The 21605-nt window shown below is 42.6% G+C and overlaps 1 protein-coding gene and 1 pseudogene across 5 annotated transcripts in view; both read left to right on the top strand.

Annotated features, from left to right (window-relative positions):
* Positions 1 to 21605, top strand: part of Pde7b (phosphodiesterase 7B) — a 353839-nt gene that overhangs the window by 194764 nt on the left and 137470 nt on the right. The window lies entirely within an intron of this gene.
* On the top strand, positions 10247 to 11507 carry LOC116097899 (annotated as a pseudogene).

Raw genomic sequence — 21605 nt, 5'->3', positions numbered from 1 at the left:
TTGTGGGACGGGCTGCAGAGCTTGTGCCCAAGGTCTGCTCAGAACACTAACCCAGACAGAAGGAACCGGAGTCACTAGGCTGGCGGAGTTCCTAAGTGCCTAGTGCCGCTGGTCCCAGTTACTCCCAGTGTTGAAACAGATGTTGGTTCCTGCTTACCTCTGATCCTGGGTGTGTCAGAGCACCTGGGAGTGGAGCTTCTTCTGGGTGTTGTGGGACTGGCTGCAGAGCTTGCGCCCAAGGTCTACCCAAAAATCTGTTTTTATCTCCTTATCTAAGCTTTGTTATTATGAATCAGAGAGAGAAGAAACATCACAGAACTGAATTTTGCCTCAATTATATTTACAATTACAATGGTAAATATTGAAAATGGCTGTTACTTCTAATTTTTCATTACATTTTCATTTATTATAAATCAATGTGTATAGAGCAAATTTTCATACCTACAATCACAGAACTGTTGAAATGTTCTGAAGGGGTTAGGGTGGAGCAATGAAGGTTTATTGGTTCAAATTACAAGTAAGGGTATTCTTAAAAGCCCCATGGAATTGGCCACTATTTTGTAGCCAACTAAATCCTTTGTTAAACTAATTATGAGAGATTTGTATTCTTATTTTGTGTTTGTGTTTGAGTTTGTGTTCTTATTCATGATAGTAATGACCACTTAAAGTCAAAATCCTATTTAATAGTCGCAGAAGGGAATTTTCTTTAGTCTCCAGATTACGATTTTGTTGAGATAATAGCCACTTAAGATTTATTACTACAAAGCCCAGATCACAGCATGCTGCCATTTGAATTCCAGGCACAGGTTTATAGGAATTAAGATTGATCACTGTAGACTTGACAAAGCCCCATATAGGGAGAAACTTCTTAGAAACCAGGGGTTTGTAAGAAGATCAACACAGTGTCAGGTGTCCTCTGGGTCTGGCAGTGGGGCAGTGCTTTCTAGACATTCTTAAGAAAGACCATTGGATTTCCTCTGGAGATTTCAGAGTTTAGATGAACTTAAATTGTGAACACTGTGAAAACATATATCCCCTGCTTGCCCAGACATATACCTAAACAAGAATGAAAATATTCAGGATGGCTGGCATCATTTCTAGACAAAGACCCAGTACTCCGTCCTTCTTCCAGGGTCCATTTCCCATAAAATCAGTAAGGTAGAAATGCTAGCGAGATATATGCTAGTTAGTTGCTTTTAAGAAGATAGGGATAGAATCTTATTCCAGGCCAGTATCACACCTTGGTGACTGAGGTTCATGCATGATACTCCACAGTCTTATGCAATGGTGGGTTCAGGAGGCTAGCATCTCCCATTTCTTATCAGTATGAGTGTTTATAGTATCTTGCACTGTAAAGCATGTGGACTAGGGAAAACCGAAGAGAGGGTTAAAGAATGGGGAGATTTTAGCACATGGTACTTTACAGAATCAGGAAGAAAACACTCTGCCCTGACCATTTGCTTAGAATGACTACTAGATCAAAGGAGTTCCTCTGAGGTCTAACTTGAACTAATCTGAAAGAAAAATCTTTGATTTTTATAAGGAAGGATTTAATCAAAAGTGAGGTTTGTGGGTCTGCTATGGAAATATCTCAAGTAAGACTGGCAAACCAGCCACCTAAAATACACATGATTCATTTTTAGACACATGAATTATGAATGAGCCTTTCTGAGTAGACGTTCAGCATGAGCAGAGTCGACATGTCACACTGACCCATCCTTTGGACCAGCATGGTCAGTAGTGACTTTACAGGGTAGGAGTTCAAAGTAACTTGATTCTGAGGCAGATAGAGAAAGGAGAGGATGAATGCGGGCACCATGCCTGGCTCTAGTCTCTTGGTGGCTCCCCCACGCAATTAAACAGAATTCATCAAATCCCAGACAGTGAAGTGAAAAGCACCACCCTACTTGCTATGCAGATGTAAACTTTCCTTCTCTCCCTCACGAAAGCCAGCCAAACTGGGGACTGTGGAGACCCGAGCCAGGGTGGAACCCTGCAAGGCCACAGAATGACAGTGTTGGCAAAGGGGCGTGCAGGGCTCTGCCACATTTGATTAGGAAAACCCTAACTTTTAGGCATAAATTTCTAAGTTTTATTTACGCAAACTCCAAGAACACAGGAGCTACTTGGGTGATAACATGGCAGTCACGTGATTATTCTCCCACTCCCCACCCCAACCCTCCCCCAGAATTATGTTACTCGGTTTTGCTTACAGTTTCATATTCTGAATTTCAGCTCTTACCTCCTCATAGCTGAAATAAGTGGGTCACAATCACTCCCAGTTCATTATTTTCTCTCCCAGAGGTTGGTAAAGGCCCAGCCTCAAACTCCAAATTGTTCTCCATACTCATCGCAAAGTTTCCACAGCCCAGATCCCGCCGATGACCGGCGCTGCACCATGCCAAGTCATCTTGAATGAGGTCTTGTGAAGCAGATGGATGAGAAAGGAATCAAGGAGCCACATACAGAGTTTAGATCTCCGGTAACCACTTTAGATGCTCAGGGTCTGTCTGCACAAGCAAACTGAGGCAGGTTGATGCTCCCAAGTGAAGACTGAAAGGACATTTGTTTTGTTCTTGAGTAGATTTTCTGTCAGTGACACATGTAAGCTACTATGCCTCCAACACAGCTCTAAGCCCCCAGTTCTCAGTCCTTTCACAGAGGCCTCCTGAGACCATCAGAAAAGAAAAAAAAAAAACAGATATTTATATTACAATTCATAACAGCAGCAAAGTTACAGGTATGTAGTAGCAATGAAAATAATTTATGGTTGGGGGTCACCACAATAGGAGGAACTGTATTAAAGGGTCCCAGCATTGGAAAGGTTGAGATCCACTGCTCTAAGAGGATGATGGGCAAGAAACACATCACCAGTTCAGACAGGAAAAGTCCTGATGCAAGGACTTACAGAAATACATCAGTAACCTGCAGGAGGAGCAGAGCTGACCTGAAATAACAACATGTGAGTCCGACTCATAGGGAATTTGGCTAGGAGCCAAAAGTAAATGCTCATGGCTACATACTACTCTAAAACTGCCTTTGGATATTTTCCATTTAAAAGTAAACTGCAAATATATTACTCACCAAAGCAATTATGTATAGTCAATATATTTCCTCTAGATATCCTCTTGTTCAGTTTGCCCTCCAGTCTGGTAGGCTAGGACCTTCTTATTTTATACCTAGTCAAAAAGAATCTTTGCCTCTGACAATGCACAAAGCAGAATCCCTCTGAACATGGGTCACACTCCCCAAGGCTTAGCTCTGCCCTGCATTCACTCCCTCGTCTTTTGGTAGCTCTCCCACTCACCCGGCACCCACGCAGACATGACCCTCCCCACTTCCCACCTCTCTGCCTCACTTTCCTGCCATGCAAAGAAAAGAGTACAGTTTAACAGAATCTCTCTTATTTCTACCTCTAAACATTTATTCTGTTGCCCCCTCCATCAAATATCTATGCTTATACTCAATGTTCTTATTTCCAAATTTTCTTATACTTCAAGGATCAACCCCATCTCCACTCTTCCTTACAATCCCAGGAATCTATTGCCCTTTTACCTTTATATTATGATTTTTTTTTTATACTTTCTGACATCTCCCAGCCATATAACAAATGACCCTCCACTATTCACAAGCTTGCTTAGTTAATAATGTCATTTTAAAAAGCCAGACTTGGTACCGCTTGCTTAGTTAATAATGTCATTTTAAAAAGCCAGACTTGGTGCCTAGCATACACAATCCCAGCCCCTCAGAGGCTGAAATAGGACAATTTTCCAGAGTTAAAAGGCCAGCCTGAATTATATATATAGTGACTTCTAGGCCAGCCTGAGTGATAGTAAGGTCTTGTCTCAAAAACAAAATGCATGACAATGTCAATAACAATTATTTTGCAATCCAATGTGTAATGTCACGGTTCTGGGTTCTATTAGCATACAGTAAAAGTATCAAGCACTCCCAGACGCTAGCACCAAGCAGTATCTCATCCTTGATTGTGGAGTGCGAAGGCTTCTCTGAAGGTGAGCTGGGCTCACCCTGCCCCTGTAAAGAAATAACATACAGAGGTCAGTCAATATCTAGAGGGAAAAAAATACATTAATTATAATTGCTTTCTATGTGGGAAGCAATGAAAAACAAAGCACTTTGGTTTTCTGACCATAAATCCAAAAGCTACCCACCTGGCTCTCTGCACATGGAGAGCTAGGCTCCATGAGGCTCACTCTGAAGCCAAGGGGTCAGCAACTGGATATTTAGAGGATCCCCTTGGTACTCCCACATAGAGGGTCTTTTTCATAGCACTTACTCTTCTCTGTAAGTTTGTGGTCCCCTTGGTCCATCCTTATCCCTTCCTCAAGTGTCCGCTGCACCTCAAGTTGAAACCTTGGCCATCAGTTCTGTGGTTGAGGTAACATTACCCTCTGATCCTTTCCTCCCCCCTGAAGCTCCTAAAGCACTGTCTCCAGTGTTTCTCTAACTTGTTGTTCTTTTTAAGAAAGATTACACCCTTCATTGTCCTTCCTTGTGTTTGTAACTACATTTTGAATTGCTGTTTACTTCCTCCAAAGTACTCTGAGCATGGCTATTTTATGCCTGGCTCACAGTACATTACCAACACTCGTGAGCGAATCAGGAGATGCAGGTAACACAGCCCAGGGTTAGTTGGCTTGCCAGGATGGCACATGACCACGAGCACCTCCTTGACATGAGCCATAGTCAAAGCGCCACAGAGCATCAACATCTAAGTCTGTGTGGAAGGGGTACCTGCTTGAACCTGCTTGCCATCAGGAGCACTTCACAGCAGCCCCCTGGGATAACTATTGAGACCCAGACTTGGTCACTTTTCTGGATGCCATACAAAGGCAACATAAATCATTCCTCCTTCACAATGAGACAGATAAGCTTATCCACTGGAGCAACTGCAGCACAAAGCCACCTTTGAAATTGTCAGGGGAGTAGAAGATATGAACAAGATGAATCTATCACACTTTCTCTTGTCATGTGAGTTATGCTAATGTCTGTGAGAACTCATACTAATGCCTGTGAGTGTCATACTTGATTTGACAGCTCATCAAGTCTATTACTGTATTGCAGTCCATAGCGTTCTGATCTCAGGGGTGAAGAGTGAGGTTCAATTAGCGTCATCCCTATCCCAGATGCCGAGAACATTGCTTTCAGGGCTTGTAATTTCAGAAGCATCTCTAAGTCCTGTTCTGAATTACCCTAATCTTTTCCATGCACTGAGACCACACATGTGGCCTTCCAAAAGAACTGATCTAAACCCAAACATTAGATAAGCCATAGAGAGTTCACAACTGTACACTGAGTGCATTTAAATTGTGTGATTAAATATAACTTCTGATGTGGTTGAATGCTGGTTCGGCGATGTTCTCACCTAATCTAGTCTCAATTTTTAAGTCGTCTGAATAGACATAAATTTCAGCAGGACCGATTCTCCAGAATAGCAGCTGTCATCAAACAATGAGAGCATTTTGGATTCTCAGCTGCTACTCTCTTTTCATTACTTCCTGGTAACAATATGAAAATAATATTTTTCCTGTTTTGATTTTCTGAGTTCTATCTGGGGGTTCACAATCTGATCATCAATTTTTCATATCATGGCCAAGGGCTGACTCACTGGCTTCCCTAAAGGTCTCTATATTACTGCATTAAAGCACCATGACCAAAACATAAGTTGAAGAGGAAAGGATTTATTTGGCTTACATTTCCAGATCAGAGTCTATCATAGAAAAAAGTCAGAACAGAAATTCAAGCAGGGCAGAAACCAATGCAGAGGCTGTGGAGGGGTGCTGCTTACTGGCTTGCTTCCCAAAGCTTGCTCAGCCTGCTTTTTTATAGGACCCAGGATTACCAGCCTAGGGATCGCACCACCCACTTTGGGCTAGGCCCTCCCCATTGATCACTAATTAAGAAAATGCCTTATAGCTGGATCTCATGGAGGCATTTTCTCAACAGAGACTCCTCCTTCTCTAATGATTCTAACTTGTGTCAACTTGGCATATAAAACTAGCAAGCACAACTGACCCCTGTCAACTTGGCACACAATCATCACTATTAAGCCACAACCCTTCCTTTCTTACTCGTCTCCAAGATCTCACATTAAAAACATAACTCGAAAAGTTCCACAGTCTTTACAAATTCAAGCACACTAAAAGTTCAATCTCTTTAAACTATCCAATCTTTCTAAGTCTTTCAGCTATGGGTGCCTATAAAAAATCAAAATTAGATTAAATACCTTCTTCAAGAGGGAAGAACCAGGGCACAGTCACAGTCTGAACAAAACAAAACCTAACTCCAACAGCGTCAATAACTCAGTGTCTGCGATCCACACACTGTCTCCCGGGCTCCTCCAAAGGGCTGGGGTCACTTCTCCAGCTCTGCCCTCTACAGCTTGTCTTCTAGGCTCTGGCTGGCTCCACTCCACTCCTGCTGCTGTTCTTGGTGGTCATCCCATGGTACTGGCATCTCCAAAACACTGGGGTCTTCTGCTGCAACTGGTCTGCACTTTCACCAATAGCCTCTCATAGGTTCTTTCCATAGTATCAAACCTCAACTGTTTTGCAAGACCCCTTCAGTTCTGGGCCTTCAACTGCCACTGAGGCTGCACCTGGCTTCTCACAGTGCCAAACCACAGCTGCTCTCCATGACCTCTTCATGCCTTCAAAACCAGTATCATCTGGGTGACTCTTACACATTACCAAGTCCTGTTGCCAGCACAAGGTGTAACCTTGGCTACCTTAGAACACAGCTTCTCTGTTCTCTCAAAGTAAAACATGTCTCAGAAGATTTCCCATCAGCGATGTTGTTAAGTAATGCTAATCTCTTAGCTCCAGCTAACCAACACCAATTGTCTCAGTAGCACAAAGTTTTTACTCCAATAGACCTGGTATCTTGTTAATCACAGCTGATTCTTCAGTCCCACTTAACCAGAATCACAGAATCTTAAATCAAAACAGCAAACAGCCTTGATAGAGTTTTAAATTTTCCCTCTGAAATCTTACATGCCAAGCCTCCATCTTCTGCCCAGCTGTCAACATTCTTATCTCCCAAGCTTCCAAGAGAATACCCCACTGAGCTCCCAACACTCAATGGCTTTTCTAGCCCAATGTTCCAAAGTCCTTCCACAATGCTCCCTAAAACACAGTCAGGTCTGTCAAGCAATACCCTACTACAACGGTACCAACTTGTCTTAGTTAAGGTTTCTATTGCTGCAACAAAACACCATGACCAAAGCCCAAGTTGGAGAGGAACAAGTTTATTTGGCTTACATTTCCAGATCATAGTCCATCATAGGAGGAAGTCAGAGTAAAAAATCAAACAGGGCAGGAACCTGGAACAGGAGCTGGTGCAGAGCCATGGAGGGTGCTACTCACTGCCTTCCTTCCCATGGCTTGCACAACCTGCTTTCTTACAGAACCCAGAACCACCCACTCCGGCATGGCACCATCCATCAAGGGCTGAGCCCTTCCCCATCAATCACTAATTGAGAAAATGCCTTACTGCTGGATCTCATGGAGGCATTTTCTCATCTTAAGCTCCTTTCTCTCTATGACTCTAACTTGTGTCAGGTTAACACAAAAACAGCCAGTATTCTGTCTGCCTGCCTGTCTATCTCCTCCTCCTCTTCCTCCTCCTTCTTAAAAGTCTTATCCAGGCATGTCCATATGTAGCTCTTTCCTGACTTACTAACCACCCCAGCCACCACTGGCCCACCAGCCCAGGGCAGCACCGAGGCTCAGCCAATATTTTAACACAGGGAAGTTTGGCTCCACAGGATGACTGTCCATGCCCCAGAGCACAGGTGCCGGCCCCCATTCTCCTTCACTTATACAGGTTTGCTCAGTCTATTTTGGCCAAAGAGCAAGTGGAAGAGGTAGGAAGTTTCTACTCTGAAGTCCTGAACAGTAATTAGAACATGTTTTTATATGTATTATCTGACAGTTTCCATAAATCATGAGGCATTTAAAGCCCTTAGAGAATGCACCACTTTGAGCAAATTAATGGACTAGTTACGAAATCTTCTAAGTAAAAAAAACGAGGGATGTGTGTAAAACTTTTCAGTGTCCTCTCTTTACATTAGAATTTCACACATTTCCCTCCAAAGCTAATATCCCAGTTCTAAAAGAGACCTGAGTGAGCTTTTTTCAGTGTATGGTTGTTCCTTGCCAATCTTGATCTCCTTAGTAGACCTTATGAAGACCTGACTGACACCCAGATTCTGGAAGTACATGGATGAAAAGTGGAAAATGTTTCCATTATGGAGCCTCAAACTGTAGAGCACACTGTAATTAAACCTCAAATAGCAACATGGAAGGGACACCATACACAAAACACACCTAAAACTGGAATATATAACTTTCTCAGCTATCTTTGTAAATTGTGAGTGCATGTGTGTGTGTGTGTGTGTGTGTGTGTGTGTAGGTCCTGTACTTGTAGAGACCAGATGACAACACCAGGTGTCTTATCCTCTCTCCATACTTCCGAGACAGGCTTGAGATTTTGGCCAGACTGATTGTCCTGCAAAGCCTCAGGATCCTCTTGTCTTTGCCTCCCCAAGGTGGAATTACAGGTGTGTGCCTTCCAACCTGCCCAGCTTTGTGCATGGATGCAAACTCAGGTCCTCACACATACGAAGCAAGCATTTTATCAACTGAGCTGTCTCCCTAGATTTGCATTTTCTTAAACCCTTTGCTTGATTTGGTTTGGGGTCCATTTCACTTCTTGTAGATGTGATTTTTTTGACCTGCTGGTCACTTCAATTGGGATGTGGCTTCATGTCTAAGCAAGGAAGGTATTTTTTAAGTTGCTAGAAGGCCGCTGCCAAGTATTTCCCCACACAAGGTCCTGTTGTGTTTTGTTTTGTTTTGTTTTCAGCACCTTGTAGACTACTAGTTGGAGTTTGCATTTTCAACTGCCAAAATAGCAGGCATTCCTTTGAAATGAGTGGAGTTAACACTTCCCTTCAGAGTCAATGAAAAGAGAAGGTCAGGTCGGGAAGGGGCAAGGCAACAGACAATGATCTAAGGAATAGAAAAGGAACTCATTTCTAGTTCTTTTTTTTTTCTCCAGAGGGAGAAATTGAAATGCATTCTGATGGGAATGTTTGTTTGTGATTTTAACCCTAAAAGCTGTGCGCTCATTACCCCATGAAGCTTCACAGCTGAGGTAAATGTGACAGCGCTGGAAATCAGTGTGTGAGCTGAGGCCTGTAAGTGCAGAAGCCTGAGCAGGGACCAAGGGCAGTGTATTAGTCAGGGTTCTCTAGAGTCACAGAACTTACAGGTAGTCTCTATATAGTAAAGGAATTTGTTGATGACTTACATTCTGTAGTCCAACTTCCCAACAATGGTCGGCAGCAGCTGTGAATGGAAGTCCAGGGATCTAGCAGTTGCTCAGTCCCACAAGGCAAGCAGGCAAAGCAGAGAGAGCCTTCCTTCTTCCAATGTGCTTATATATGTCTCCAACAAAAGGTGTGGCCCAGATTAAAGGTGTGTGCCACCACACCTTTAATCCCAGATGACCTTGAACTCAGAGATCTCTCTGTCTTTGTGTCCCCAGAGAATCCTGAGGTCTTCCTTCAACCTCAATCCTTAAAGAAAGCTATAGTTCAAAACTAACTTAGAAATGCAAGTCCAATGTAGTTTATTTTTTAATAGAAATGTGCAATTTTATAAGCATTCAATCAACAACTAGAAATGTGTTATCTGTCACAAATGCTTAAAATTAATAGCCAATCAAAATAAACTCTTTCCAAAGAATCATTTCTACCATTTTAGAAGAGTTAGCTCCATAACATAAAGTTAAATAAAATATACATACATATATTGTATTTTGTGTATTTGTTCTCTTGCTCTCCCTGCTCCATACCACACACTGAGGATTGAACCAGGGTCCCATAAATGGCAGGTCAGGGATCTACCACTTTATAACTTTGCTTTTAACTCGTGTTAAAAAATCAAAATATCTTCTTCAAGAATCAACCCCGAGATTAGTTGTCTTGATAAAAATATCCCAGAAGACTTCCACTGCCAGCCTTCAGATAAAGATGTTGAACCCTCAGCTCTGCCCGCCTGGAGGCTGCCATGTTCCTGCCTTGAGGATAATGGACTGATCCTCTGAACCTATCTGACCAGCCATCTGGTTGCCATCCACCAAGAGGAACCGTTCTTCATGCACTTGTCAAAGCCATAAATTTGAGGATCCTTGATTCTCCTCCACCCTCTAATTGGCATCTATTATGCACCGTAAGCCATACTGGAAACTCCAGAAGAGCGAGTACCCTCCTGAAATCAGCAGGGACACACTGAGAGTGATGAGAAGTGCAGAGCCAACTACATGAAATCAGCTGTCCTTCCTTCGGCCTCCCTTGTCAAAGCATCATCTAGGAGACCTTTGGGATCCTTTCTCACATGTTCTGTGCAGCATGAGTGGGAAGAGCCCTGTGGAGAACAGCTTGAAAGTTAAAGCCAAAAAGAATGTGCTGTCTGCGGCAGTGCACCAGAGTGAAGAAGGACTGCCTGGGAGCTGGGCTATTGTCAAACCTGGAAACGCGAAGGAGAAAATTGCATTCTTTGCAGATTGCCAGGGTAGCAATAGGACAGGCTCTATGAAAATAAAAAGTTCCACCAGGCAGTGGTGGCACACGCCTTTAATCCCAGCACTTGGGAGGCAGAGGCAGGCAGATTTCTGAGTTCAAGGCCAGCCTGGTCTACAAAGTTGAGTTCCTGGACAGCCAGGGCTATACAGAGAAACCTTGTCTCGAATAAATAAATAAATAAATAATTCCTGGGATATCAGTGGGAGAGCTACTCAAAGAAGGAAAAAGTCAGGGGATCTTAAGAAAGCCAAATTACAGCTAGAAATGATGAGAGAGATCAACAGCCAGTGGTACCAGTCTGAGCCATTTGCGTGGCGTCGATCTCTGTTCTCTGTGTTACATGAGTGACAGTGGGGACGGTGTCTGTGCTGCGAGGCCCCTGTCATTAATACAGATGGTTAACTTCGTCAAGCAGAGAGCCACTGCTCTGCTAGCTAGCTGCACAAAAAAACTGCACAAATTCCCCTGCCATTGGGAAGATTTCTGGCCACCTGCACTTGAGCCCTTCTCTGCTCCAGATGGAGAATCCAAGGAAAGAGAAAATCCCGAGACTGGCAGACCCAGAGTGAGCCAGTCCGTGTCCTTGACATGGTAGCGAGGTTGGAGTCTGAGTGCCTGAAGCACCAGGGCCTAAGGAAACCCGGGAGCTTGTCACGGAATAACAGCTTCTGTCTACAGAAATGTAGGCAGGGTGTTGCCCACAAATGGTTCCTCAGGCCAGCGGCAAAAATTAAGAGGATTCTGCAGACCACAGGACACTCAGGTGCATCCCTTGCAGCCGGTAATCTGTGGATGAAGGGCCCTCTGTGACTGACCATCATTCTGCAGGGAGCAAGCCCGGGATGGTACTTCTCGGAGCTGTCCCTCATTGCCAGCAGGTGTGAGCTTCCACACCTGAGGTTCCTGTCTCTGCTCAGGATTGTGGCTTGTGAGTGTTACAAGCTCTCTACTTATACAGCTAACAGCATCTGTAAGCAATTCATCAAATTCCGCTGCCATTTCTACACCATCCCGGCTGCAGTTCTTCACAGCTGTTTGCTGACCTGGCTCTATGGCTATCCGTGTGGATCCAATCCCCTCCTCTGGCTTCTGAGGGAACCTGCACCTATGTCGTGTAGTGTTAATGGTCCCGTGTCCGCTCCGCCACAGAGCTCGGGCCGCTGGGGGAGGCAGGATGTGGCAGTTTTGACTGCGTTTACCCTAGGCAGGTGTCAGGCTCTAAGAAGAGGTGGGACACCCCTCCAGGGGTGAGGGCTATGGTACAGTCTGAGGTCCCAGCTGGAGCCGGCTCGGGTTCCTCGAGCCTGCAGGGAGGCCAGGGCTGTCTGGTGCTTTATCATAGCCATAGGAGAGTAACTAAGACATGTGTTGCATCTTATTTACTTTTTAATTAGTTAATTTGTTTATTTGAGGGGGAAGGTATATGGTGTAAGTAGGTCAAATAATAAGTTACAGAAGTCAGCTTTCTCAATCTACCTTAAAAGTCCTGAGAGTTGAACTCGAGTTGCCAAGCTTGGTAGAAAACGCCTTACCCCACTGAGCCATCCTACCAGCCCAGCAGATTATATTTTAAAGAACAAAAGCCTAAAAGACCTAAGGCATTGTTTAAAATGAATGTAAGGAAAAGCTCACTCTAATTAATAAATATAAGTTTGACATGATATCAATAGTATAATTAAAAGTGGATCAAACCCTTAAATCTCTTTGGATTAGAAAAGACCATCGCATTTGAATGTCCTTCAGGTAAAAGTGGTTGTTATTTTACCATAGTACCCAGTCAGATTATTAATCTCTCTACAGCTCTATCCCCCTTGCTTCCAGACCTACATTTTTATAGCTCATACAATGATGTTAATGTGCAGTAATCGATACTGCAAATCAGACCCCTGGGTGACACTTTTTGAGAGAGAAAAAAATGAAGTGAACTTGAACTTTACCTTTTAAAAATATCAATACTTGGGGCTGGAGAGATGGCTCAGTGGTTAAGAGCACTGATTGCTCTTCCAGAGGTCCTGAGTTCAATTCCCAGCAACCACATGGTGGCTCACAACCATCTGTAAGGAGATCTGATGCCCTCTTCTGGTGTATCTGAAGATAGCTACAGTGTACTCATAATAAATAAATCTTTAAAAAGGAAAAGAAAAGAAATCCTTTAAAAAATAGCAATACTTGACTGGCATAGAACAACATTTCAGACATGCATTTATTCCTCAGGTCGCTTAACTTTAAAAGAGCTCTTCTGTATCGTTTACATTAGTAAAATGAACACTGATGATTGAGATTTGCCATCTGATTACCTCTATTGCATCACCAACCCAAACCAGCACATGGGTTGACTTTCCTGCATGATGGAAATCCTTGAGTTCTAAAGATTGAAAATAAAGAAAAATCTAAAGTCAGTAGAATCAAGCTTTTGGACTTACATAGGAATCAGACCCTAAACTCTTGCCCAAAATGAACAATTGGAATTCCTGTTGAGGTTTTAAAAAGTCTCCACCACCCCCTCAAGTGTTCTACGTTTTACACAACTCAGCACTTCCAAACCAAGCCAGAATGAGGAGCCCTGAGATCCCTGTGGTCTGCCATTTCCCAAGTATTCCAAACCCACGCCTGGACCAGGACACTCCAGGAATCTCATCAGAGCCTTGACCCCAGGAGGTTTCTAGTTCCACTTCCAAACCATAGAGGTTTGGAAAAGACCTCCATGAACCTTCTACCGGCCTCTTGCTCATCGGCACGGCAGCTTCAAACTCACCTAAGACCGACATGTTTTACTACACTGCAAAGTTAATGTGCCATGGACAGCATAAGAAACTTGGCGGGGACCAGTCAAGATGGTTCCATTTAACAACCTAATAAATATATTGGAATGAGCAATGAAAGCAAAATTATAGAGACTGCCTTGTAGCTTGGCTGTGTAGTTTCTTCAGCGAGCCTCAGCCCCCCCTACACACACACACCTCAGCATTGCACAAAGCTCAGAACCACTAAAGCAACAGAGAGGTTAGACAACAGAGAGGTTAGACAAGAGAGAGGTTAGACAAGAGAGTGCCGTCCAGTGGCAAAGTGCCTGCTTGGCATTCCTATGGCCTTGAGTTTGAACCCTAGACCCACAAATGCACAGAGTTAGGTAGATTTAAAAACCCAATTAGGTTTAATTCTGTAGTATTAATGATTTTCACTTCATTTTAAAGTCTTAGAAAGGAGAGAGAGATAGCTCTCTTTGTAATAACTTCATAAACCCCTAAAAACTAGACTACTCTGAATCTAGTTGATAAAATGATATGTAAATTTTATCATTTAAGGGAGGTTGGGGAGATGGCTCAGTCAGTAAAAAGCTCAATACACAAGCTTAAAGACCTTAACCCATGCTAAAAAACAAACAAACAAACAAACAAAACAATGCATGGTAGTACATATCTATTTATAAAGGCTCCTAGACGTACAGACTGGGTGAATTACTGTCTATCTTACTGTCTTAGTCAAGGTTTCTACTCCCGCACAAACATCATGACCAAGAAGCAAGTTGGGGAGGAAAGGGTTTATTCAGCTTACACTTCCATGTTGCTGTTCATCACCAAAGGAAGTCAGGACTGGAACTCAAGCAGGTCAGGAAGCCAGAGCTGATGCAGAGGCCATGGAGGGATATTTCTTACTGGCTTGATTCCCCTGGCTTGCTCAGCCTGCTCTCTTATAGAACCCAAGACTTCTAGCCCAGGGATGGCACCACCCACAAGGGGCCCTACCCCCTTGATCACTAATTGAGAAAATGCCCCACAGCTGGATCTTATGGAGGCATTTCCTCAAATGAAGCTCCCTTCTCTGTGATAACTCCAGCCTGTGTCAAGTTGGCACACAAAGCCTGCTAGTACATTTACATTAATCATGTAAAAGCCTTCATTATGGCCACGTGGACTGTGAAACACCAGACTGACTTCAGACATGGCATCAAAACACTTTCAGTAAAAAAATGTCATAAGAGGGAGGAACCAACTACATTATCAGAGAGAACTACTGGAGATTTGGGGACAGATTGGTCTCTGGAGCTCACTGGCCAGACAGCCTGCCCAAGTCCATGAGTCCCAGTGAGAGACCATGTTTCAAAACACAAAGTGGGCAGCTCCTAAGAAATGACAACCAAGATTAACTTCCACATGCACATGCACATGCATACACATGGACATGCACCCACAGAACACACATATCATTTAAAAAGTAAATGAAGTGAGCCTGTGACAAGAAGTACAGCACAATAGGAACTGGAGTTCTTCTCACTTCAGTCCTGATGCCACTGACTTTTTGTTGTTGTTGTTCAGTCACACATGTGTGCGCGCGCACACACACACACACACATGGGGTAAAGGATTGGTGGGGAGAGAGAGAAAGAGAGAGACAGAGAGAGAGAACAAAGAGACAGAGAAAGACAGAAGAGATAGAATACTCTATGAAGCAGGCCTTATAACTGGTTTTTTAATATATGTTGATGAGTACAAGGAATACAATTCATGCCTCCAGAAAGCCTATACTCTTGATGGCGAAACAGAAAATAAGTCAGGGAGCAGGGAAGTTACAAGAGAGAAGAAAGAGGTCAAAGTTGCCATTGGTGATAAGACAGAACCAAACAGGACTCATGAGAAGGAAATGGCTCAGAGTAATCGCTGCCTTTTTAATTTTGCCGTCTGTTTTTCTACTGTTCTTAAGAACATCTTATAATTACTGTACTTGACCATAATCAGTTTTACAAGAGATTTGTGATGCTACATTACCCTTTGAAAAGACTGCCCACAATCCTGGGCAAGTGTTTCAGAAAGGTACTGGCAGTTCTAGACGTGAATGGCCTGGCCAGCTTTCAAACTGTCATTGCATTCCTTTTCTGAGAAAGGTCACAGGAGAGTTTTTGACAGAGTGATGCTGTTGATATTTAGAATCCTGACTTCCTTGCCTGGCTTCAGTTGAGCTGGAGGCCAACCTTTGAGAGGGAAGTCAGCCTGGTTGCTATGGTAGATGGTATCCTGACAACAGACATGGGTCAGGTGTCAGGTTTTGATCTCTCAGCCTTGGCAGTGGCTCTTGCTGGAGTTGGTCATGTGGCTCTTGCTGGTTCACCTGGAGTCCTGAGAGGAACAGCTAAGAGCCACTCCACGTACCCTTCTCATTTTTTTTTTTTGAAGGACCTCTCCCTGTGGTCAGTCTGCTCTAAGAGCGTGGCTGGTTCTTCCTTATTTATGGCATGCTCTACTGAAAGTGGTGTGATTTCACAGTCCAGGTGCCCTTTGCTTATCTTCATAACACCACGGCCACAACCAGGGACTTTCATGTGACTAATGAAAAAGAGACAGTAACATCATGTGTAAGTATATGTCTGAGAGTTGGTTGCAGGTATTAAAGTCTCTGTTGTTTAAAGAATGTAGTGGGGTTAATTCCTCAAAAGTGGGCATTTGATCTCCTTGTTCACAAGATTAAAGGTATCTATGTCAATATTCTGAAGATATCATTACAAAATACTGATGACAGCTTAGCATTTGTTTCTTGAGGTTCTTCAAGGTATTTGAAATGTAGTACTTCCTGTGGCCTCTCTCCTTGGCTTCTAGATGGTCATCTTCTTTATCATATCAAAGACCTCATCCCCAAATAAGCCACATTCTGAGGTGATGATGGTTCAGACCAAAAACACATATAGCATAAATCAATATTACATTATCAATATGTCAGCACACCTCATAAAAACTTGTTGTGAAGTAAGATGCAAATCAGAGAAAAAAGAAACTTCACCGCATGTGAGGCAAATGAAAACGTCTCACAGTCTTAACTCCTCAGTGGAGAAGTCACTCCCCTGTCATTCCTGGGACAAAGGAGAATTTGACAAAGCTGGGCTTCTTCCCTCTATATAAAATTATTTCTTCATTAACTCTGATGAGGAAAAGGTTCTAAAACAACTTCGAAATTCTAGCAAGTGCTTTTCCTGATGACTCAGAGCCCTTCACACCACAGTCTCACTCTCTCTTTCTGGCTTTTCTCTCTCCTGAGAGCTTTTATGTAGCTGTCATGAAAGTGTGTTTCAGATGATGTTCAGCTTGAATTGTTGAGAGTATCAAAAGACCATGGAAACCACAAAATTATCTTGATCTTCTCTGACATCTAGAGATGACATAAGTTCTTATTAATATTTTAACATTTAAAAGTGTTAGACCATGACTCAGTTCTCGGCAGCTTCTCTCACCAAAAGGCAAAACTAGGTAAATTACTATTGCCCAAGGTTGGTGATGGCCTCTCTTTGTACACACTAAATGAGATGGTTTAGAGATGGCTCTTTGACTGTGACCCAGCCCAGGGCAATGACAGCCTCACCTGGATCAGTGTTGTGCTCTATTTAATATATCTGTCTCAGGTCTGAGCGTTCAGATTTACAATGCTGGTGTGGAAGGAAGTTATCACTTAAAAACCTCATCCTACGGGCTAGGAAATGACAGTGCTTGCTTTGTAGTGTAAGGATGTTGAGTTCAGGTCTTCAGCAGTTGCATAAACATCTGGAGGTAGTGACACATGCTTGTAATCCCAAAATGAGGAGGCAGAGTCAGGAGAATCTTGAGGGACTCAACACCAGCCAAGCTAGTCAATTAAAGAGCTCATAAACAAGCCAACAAGCCATCTAATACAGGGCAAGGCATGACTACATATTGCCATCCGAGGCTCCTGTCCTGCCTATGTTTTGATACCAGTCTGCATGGCTCAGTTACATATTTTCTCTAATTGTCCTTTCTTCTTTGGGCTGCACTTCTCATTAGAATGATCTCTGAGCATGATTCTTTCTTCAAGAAGCATTACCTTGGAGACATGATGCGTCCTTACAGGATGACATGCTACCTTAGAGGAGGCACAGCTGCTCAGAGGCAAGGAAAACCCATTGTGATACCAACTACACCGGTTCTGTGTCTGGCATTCTGACCCTGTATCTTGCTTTTTGCATTTCAATTCCCAAATCTGTACAGTGGTGACACATTGGCCATTATTGTTAAGAGGCCAGATAAATTAGAAAAGTTGAAAGTACCTGGTTGCTCCTCAAGCCCAGGACAAGGAGCAATAAAAACTGAATGAACCTTCAAGATAAAAGGATGAAATGGAGACATCATCAGTCAAGAGGCACGTTTGGAGGGATGAGAGGCAGCAGGCAGAAGCAGGTGACTTAGGTTTACTTCTGAGAACCATTAAGTTCTCGGACACAGGATAAGCTTGGACCAAGGCTTCAATCTTTAGAAATTCACAGAAACAGAAGGCAATAGGACAGCAAAGGAAGGTCGCCAGAGAAGTGGGAAAAACAATACTGGTCAGTCTAGGTCTCCACCCCACACCTCCAAGTAGAACTACTCTTCTATCTCAGCAGAAATGTTTGTTTTTGAAGGAGAACAAACTAGAGAAGTTCTGGACAAATGAAAATATGGAGACCAAGACAAACTTAGATGCATCATTCTGATTTCATGGAGATGTGCAAAATGGGGGTGCCTGACTTCTGTAGCCACCCAGGAAAGTGACATGAAGGTCTTTTTATTTGGTGAACCCTAGACGAAGTGCTCAAATCATTCCACATCCCCAGTAGGAGTGAATGTGGAATAAACCATACGTGACTGTGTGTCCTGCTCTCTGGTACCCATTGTCCGGATCATCTAGAAGCTGTAGATAAAAGCTATGGATAGAAACATGGGGTAAAAGAAAGCAGAGAATAAAAAAAAATGGGGGAGAAGGTAAAAAAAACAAAAACCAAAAAACAGAATTTCACATTCTGGAAATTCTGAAGGAAAGAAAAACAGGTGACCAGAATAGCCATGGCAAATTTACACAGGATTTAGGCCTTTACACAGGATGAACTGAGTAGACAGATTTAGAGCCTGTTATGCCCCACAGTATCAATGTGGTTAATGTTATTTCAAACACACAGAAAAACAAGCAAGCAAAAGTGAAATTATGCATAATGAGGAAAGAAAATACAAATATAAGAATATAGCTCAGGTGTAAGATGTTAAAACTATCATGAATTTAGGACTTAACCCAAAATTATAGTGATCGGGTATTAGAAACTGTGGAATTAAGGGAAGGTATACAGGAAGGTCATACAGAGTGTAAATTCCTAGTCTTTAGGTATCATAATAAGGAAATGGCAATATAAATATGCTACTTACAAACAAGAAAGCCAATACAACAAATGAAATCTCAGTCTGTTGAAGTAGTTCCCGATAGTAAGTGTGTCTAGGAATTGCAATAGTGTTGAGAAAGGGAGCTAGTTTGAGTTCTGGTAAGCCTTGCAATGGTAGCTAACTCAGTTACTTAGCTAAAAATTAAAATTACAAGGGCTCAAAATTAAAATTACAAGGGAGAGATAGCTCAATAGTTAAGAGCACTGATGACTGCTCTTCCAGAGGACCTTGTTTCAATTCCTGGCACCAGCATGAAAAGGTATTTTAATTCCTATTAAAGCATTAGGTCTTCCCAAATGCAAGACTTTATAAGTGGATTTTAAAAATAATTGTGAAGTTGTGTGATAGTCCTATGCCTTTGTCTGTTGAGGAGGTCTACCAATCTGGATTTTTATAACTTAAAAATACAGGACATTTCATCGAATAGTTATCTGAAATGAATATGAGTGTGTCTGGAGCTTCAATCTAGCACATAAACCTCTGTTCATGATCACTTAAACCCAATGGAGTCGTCCATTGTTAATTCAAACCTGGACAGGCTTCCGGATTCTAATCTCATCCCAGGGTGAAGTGAGGTTAGCCGCTGGGTGGAATGTTCAGTTTAGTTGACTGTGAGCTGATTCCAAGCTTCATGTGAGCTGCATACTCTAGGGTGCCAGGTGATGAACTGAAGTGGGGGGAGGGAGGGAGGGAAAGAGGGAGGGAGGGAGAGAGAGAGATCACATGAAGCTGACATACATCTTAGCAGGCCCGTGATCCTCTCCTGCAAAAACACTCAGCTGAGAGTTGTCAATTTATTACCAAGAAGATATAACTTTTCACTGTATTTCTAAGGAGAGCTCACCAGGGAAAGAATCCAATGTGGAGGGAAGGCTGAATATGAGTCTACACCTCTTTTAGAAGATGTTTGGTGGATAACTGTGTTCTTAGAGTATCTTTTCAATACCTAAGACCAGCCGTAGATCACAGCCCATCTGACTTAAGGAAAGTGGACAAGAATGCTTATCTAACAACTTGGCAACCAGTCCTTACCCTCTCCTCACCTCATTAACTCCCTGACACAGCTCAATATCAAAGAAAACTTTGATATCTGAGGATCTCGGCTACAGACATATGGTGATACAGCAAGACTGTCTTAGAATTCAAATGGCCATAAAAAAAAATTATAAAGATCTTTTTAAAAAAAAAGAGCTGGTGCACAAATGAAAGGGGAAAAAGGTACTGTGGCTTGTTTGCTTGTTTTGTTTTTAATTAGTGATATCTACACACATTTATGTGTTAAAACCTGCCCTGAATTCAAATACACTTCTTTGGGCAGTATAGATAATACAACAAAGTTAGCAGAGTTTATGTTTAGAAGTTCAATATACATCTTAAGCAATGGTATCAAAGTTTTAAGTTTGTAAGCATTTGTTTATTTTAAATAAAAACATAAAGTGCAAAATCTCAGGACCCAGAAAAATTCTCTTTTACTAGTATCTTTTCAGATGTATCTGAATGGACACACAAAAAAGTTTATGTAAATGAGATCCATACTGGTCAAGCTGTTGTCTAACATGGATATTGAAAAACTCTTAAATATTTAGGCAAGCTTTGACCATGCTTGGAAATACTCTTGACTTTTTGTCCTGGCTTTTAAAATGTTACTTTGTACGCTCAATATATCTGTTTTACACACTGAGATTATATCTTCAAGCTGCACTACTTGATACTCTAGTCATTATCCATGTGTTTATGTAGTGAAAATTGAACAAAATCAAGTGTTCCTGTATTATACGGGCCGCATCCCAGTAGCTCAGTAGTGTGGCTGACAGGTATGGAGCTAGACCATACAGAATCATTGCATCACTGGAGAGATGTATTGGACAGGGATGTGTTAGAAACAGATGTTCCTCAGACACAGACCTCTGAAAGGCTGAGGTTTTATTTACACACCAGGGTTTTCCAAGTATTTCAAAATTTGACTCTTGCCAACATTACATAGGGTTAAATCTCAACTTTGGCAGCCAGAAGTCACAGCCACTTGGATGAAGAGGCAAAAAGAAAGATGCCCTTCCTTGTTGCCTGGATTTCTCAGGGAGTCTGACTCCCAGCTGCTCTGGTGACCACCAGACTCCCTTGAGACATCACAGCCCTTGTTCCCTGGGACTGAGTGTGAAGGTTTTAAGGGCAAGCTCCCTGCCCCCACTGGACTGAGATTCATCACACGGAAGCATGGGAAAATAACTCCAAATGTCAGAATATAAATAAAACAAGGCCAATTAGTGAGCAGCAGGGTCTGGGAACTGGATCTAACCAGCCACCCACCTGCAGTCCCCTGGATTTTAACACTGTAATGGTGGGGGTGGGCATGATGAAGAAATAAATCTCCATGTGTTTAGCATGATGTTCCCAAGCTGAGCAAACATCTTCCCCTCTTCTTGGGTCCCTGTGTCCCTGGAGAACAGAACACAAAGTCAGTTTCCAGACTTTTTCCATTAATTTGAGAAGATAAACTTTCAAATTTTTGGAATCTATGTTCAGTCTGAATAAATCCCCTGAAGTTACATGCTCTCCAATGTCACATAAGTCTCCCCTCCCCCACCCTCCAAGTCTCGAAGGTTAAAAGTTTGGCAAGGAGGACAAACATTCCCAGAGAAGATTTCCTATCCTTCCCTCTTCCACTTAAGATTTCAAGTCCCCAAGAAAAGACCTTCCAGGCTTTGGTGCCTTCCTCTGGTCCCAGAGAAGGCTGAAGGAATTAACAAAACAAAGAGAGGTTTTCGGGTTTTCATGGATTTTTCAAACAGTTTGGTTCCATTTGAAGT

The sequence above is a fragment of the Mastomys coucha genome, unplaced genomic scaffold, assembly GCF_008632895.1.
Source record: "Mastomys coucha isolate ucsf_1 unplaced genomic scaffold, UCSF_Mcou_1 pScaffold2, whole genome shotgun sequence".
In the NCBI taxonomy this organism is placed as follows: domain Eukaryota; kingdom Metazoa; phylum Chordata; class Mammalia; order Rodentia; family Muridae; genus Mastomys; species Mastomys coucha.
Note: the sequence above shows the minus strand (reverse complement) of the source record. Positions and strands in the feature narration are given on the sequence as shown.